Genomic DNA, 3961 nt, shown 5'->3' on the forward strand with positions numbered 1-3961 from the left:
GGACAGAGCAAATCACCACATGGCAAAACCCACTGAGCTATGCTCCTAGTCACAGTCAGTGTGTTACGAACCCCGTGGCTTTAAACGTCTAGGGTGGATGGACAAGAGACCCGTAACATAATTCATGCAAATTAGAATCGTGACATGGAACAGTGAGAACAAAAACTACACGACAACCATAAACTACCGTCAAACATAAAATGTTTATTTTTGAACACACAGTAAAGGTTTGGGAAAAAGGGCTGAACAGGACCCAAGAAATGAAACAATAGTGTAAAAAAACCCTAAACTGACCTTGCCTGCCTCAAGAACCGCTATGCTACTGCTAATCATACAAAAATACAGTGGGTGGTCCGCTCAGGTCTAACTAGTGTTTTTAGACAGTTTTCTTCCTACGGGTAATGTATGCCCAAGGGCAACTTGCTTAAATTCCCCTTTTCCCAGAAACACACAACAAAGTTACCAAACAGAGTAACCAGCAAATGAGTGAGTACACAGAACACAGGACACCACAGTATCCATACTCGCATACGGAAAATAGCCTCCTCTCTACAAACACAACTGACCGGCTTTTAAACAATGGGATGTGTGATTGAAAAACCAGAAACAGGTGGTGCAATGCAGAGGAATGTCCACTGATTGGTCCATCTCAGCAATCAGCAGACACCCCCAACGACCACCAATCAGGAACATACAGGACACCTGTGATTAGGGCAGAAGGAGAGGAAAAACACAAAAAGACACAGGATACCTGTATCCGTAACACAGTGGCCTTGTCCGAATACCCATACTAGCACACTACATACTTAAACTGTATACTCATTTCGGCGTTAGATCTAGTAGAATTCACTCGTCTTTTTCGACGTGTTAGACAACAGCTGATAATGAGATAAATTGATGCGCCGTACCAAAATGAATGGATGGCGGGAGTCAACGTAATCGCGCATTGGATGACACATTCTGAGATTTCACATACTATACACTACCGGTCAAAAGTTTTAAAACACCTACTCATTCAAGGGTTTTTCTTTATTTTTACTATTTTCTACATTGTAGAATAATAGTGAAGACATCAAAACTATGAAATAACACATATGGAATCATGTAGTAACCAAAAAAGTGTTAAACACATAAAAATATATTTTATATTTGAGATTCTTCAAATAGCCACCTGTAATGAATACTCAGGGAGAAAAAGGTGTAGATTCACGCGCAGAGCGCGGCAGGTGTTTATTTCGCCTTCGCAGAAGGCAGGAATCGTCATACACAGGTAGACAAGGCACAAACAGAAAGAACTGAACTAAATAAGGAGCTGATGAGACCAGGTGAGTAACTAACACAGGTGAAATCAATGAACAAAAATGAAAGACAGGGCTACGTTCAAGAACACAAAGAAACAGGGCTACGTTCAAGAACACAAGGTGAACTAAGAAAACAAATACAGAACCTTACACCACCCTTTGCCTTGATGACAGCTTTGCACACTATTGGCATTGTGTCAACCAGCTTCATGAGGTAGTCACCTGGAATGCATTTCAATTAACAGGTGTGCCTTCTTAAAAGTTAATTTGTGGAATTTCATTCCTTCTTAATGCGTTTGAGCCAATCAGTTGTGTTGTGACAAGGTATGGGGGGTATACAGAAGATAGCCCTATTTGGTAAAAGACCAAGTCCATATTATGGCAAGAACAGCTCAAATAAGCAAAGAGAAACGACAGTCCATCATTACTTTAAGACATGAAGGTCAGTCAATCTGGAACATTTCAAGAACTTTGAATGTTTCTTCAAGTGCAGTCGCAAAAACCATCAAGCGCCATGATGAAACTGGCTCTCATGAGGACCGCCACAGGAATGGAAGACCCAGAGTTCCCTCTGCTGCAGAGGATAAATTAATTAGAGTTTAATCCAAGATGGCGTAGTAGTGCGGTTGTGTATTCTGTTGTGTCCTCGTGTAAATAGCCTGTTTTTTTATTTTATTTTATTCGTATATATTTCTCTATCTCACTTTCCATCCTTTAACTAAATATACTTTCCTGCAACCCGCCTCACTCAATGTGGAACGGATTCTATTATTTCTTTATTTTTATCAAGAACCTACGGCTGAAACTAGAAGATCCATCTGCTAGTCCCGGCCCGCTAACACGCGCAATCAACAGCTGTGCCTCCTGCTCGCCTGTGCTGTAGCAGCCTACGAACTGCTCCCGGACTTACTTATTGCTGTTCACTGGACCTTATGATCACTCAGCTACACAGCTAATGCCTGCTGGACTGTTCCTTTACACGGTACCCCATCCTGTTTATCTGTTTAGCCTCAGCCCACACTTTTGTCGCCATTACCAGTTGTTGTCTTAGCCCTCTCGAATAACACCTGGGATTGCGTTATGCCTCTCTCCCATGTCAATATGCCTAGCCTATTGCTGTTTGGGTTAGTTCTTTTTATATAATTTCACTGTAGAGCCCCCAGTCCCGCTCAACCAGCCTCAGAGAGCTCCTTTGTCCCACCCCCCATACACGCGGAGACCGGCTCAATCGGTACCTCCAGTGATGCTATCTCTTTCATAGTTACCCAATGCTTATGTCGCGATCGTCGTTAATAGAGGAGGACCAAGGCGCAGCGTGTTGAGCGAACATACTTTAATTAGTTAAAGTGCACACACGATACAAAACAACAAAACGACTCGTAACGTCCTAGGTAACAATGACCAACTGGAACAAAAACCCACAAACACAAAGGGAAAAACAGACAGTATAAATATGGCTCCCAATCAGAGACAACCAGCCACAGCTGACACTCATTGCCTCTGATTGGGAGTCACTCAGGCCAACATAGAAATAAACCACATAGAAAGAACACACCCTGGCTCAACATATAGAGTCCCAGAACCAGGGTGTTACAGTACCCCCCCCCAAAGGCGCGGACTGCGACCGCGCCTCAACTAGAGCAAAACAGGGGAGGGCTGGGTGGGCATTCCTCCTCAGCGGCGGTTCTGGCTCCGGCCTTGCCCACCACCCTCCAATAATCCCCCCATAGCGCCCCTGGTCCAGTCTGGCCCCGCTGGCTGGAGCTGAACTGGACGTAGCAGGAGCGGTTAGCTTCAGCTCCGTTGTGGAGCAGTTGACCGGTACCTTACCAGGCACCGGTGCCCCAGGCACGGGTTGTGCTGGACTGACGACGCGCACCCCTGGCTTGGTGCGTGGAGCCGAACGGCCGGACCGGGCTGACGACTCGCACCCCCTGGCTTGGTGCGTGGAGTAGGAACGGGCCGGACCGGGCTGACGATGCGCACCCCTGGCTTGGTGCGTGGGTAGAAACGGGCCGGACCGGGCTGACGATGCGCACCCCTGGCTTGGTGCGTGGAGTAGGAACGGGCCGGACCGGGCTGACGATGCACACCCCTGGCTTGGTGCGTGGAGTAGGGACAGGCCGGACCGGGCTGGCGACGCACACCGTAGGCTTGGTGCGTGGAGCAGGGACAGGCCGGACCGGGCTGGCGACGCACACCGTAGGCTTGGTGCGTGGAGCAGGGACAGGCCGGACCGGGCTGGCGACGCACACCGTAGGCTTGGTGCGTGGAGCAGGGACAGGCCGGACTGGGCTGGCGACGCACACCGTAGGCTTGGTGCGTGGAGCAGGGACAGGCCGGACCGGGCTGGCGACGCACACCGTAGGCTTGGTGCGTGGAGCAGGGACAGGCCGGACCGGGCTGGCGACGCACACCGTAGGCTTGGTGCGTGGAGCAGGAACAGGCCGGACTGGGCTGGCGACGCACACCGTAGGCTTGGTGCGTGGAGCAGGAACAGGCCGGACCGGGCTGGCGACGCGCACCGTAGACTTGGTGCGAGTGGCAGGAACAGACCGGACCGTACTGGGGACACACACCACTGGCCCTACACCGGGATCTGGAACGGGCCGGACCGGACTGGTAACACACCCCAGTACCTCTCGCCGTGCCTCTACACC

This window comes from Coregonus clupeaformis, chromosome 24 (assembly GCF_020615455.1).
Source record: "Coregonus clupeaformis isolate EN_2021a chromosome 24, ASM2061545v1, whole genome shotgun sequence".
NCBI classification, from domain to species: Eukaryota; Metazoa; Chordata; class Actinopteri; order Salmoniformes; family Salmonidae; genus Coregonus; species Coregonus clupeaformis.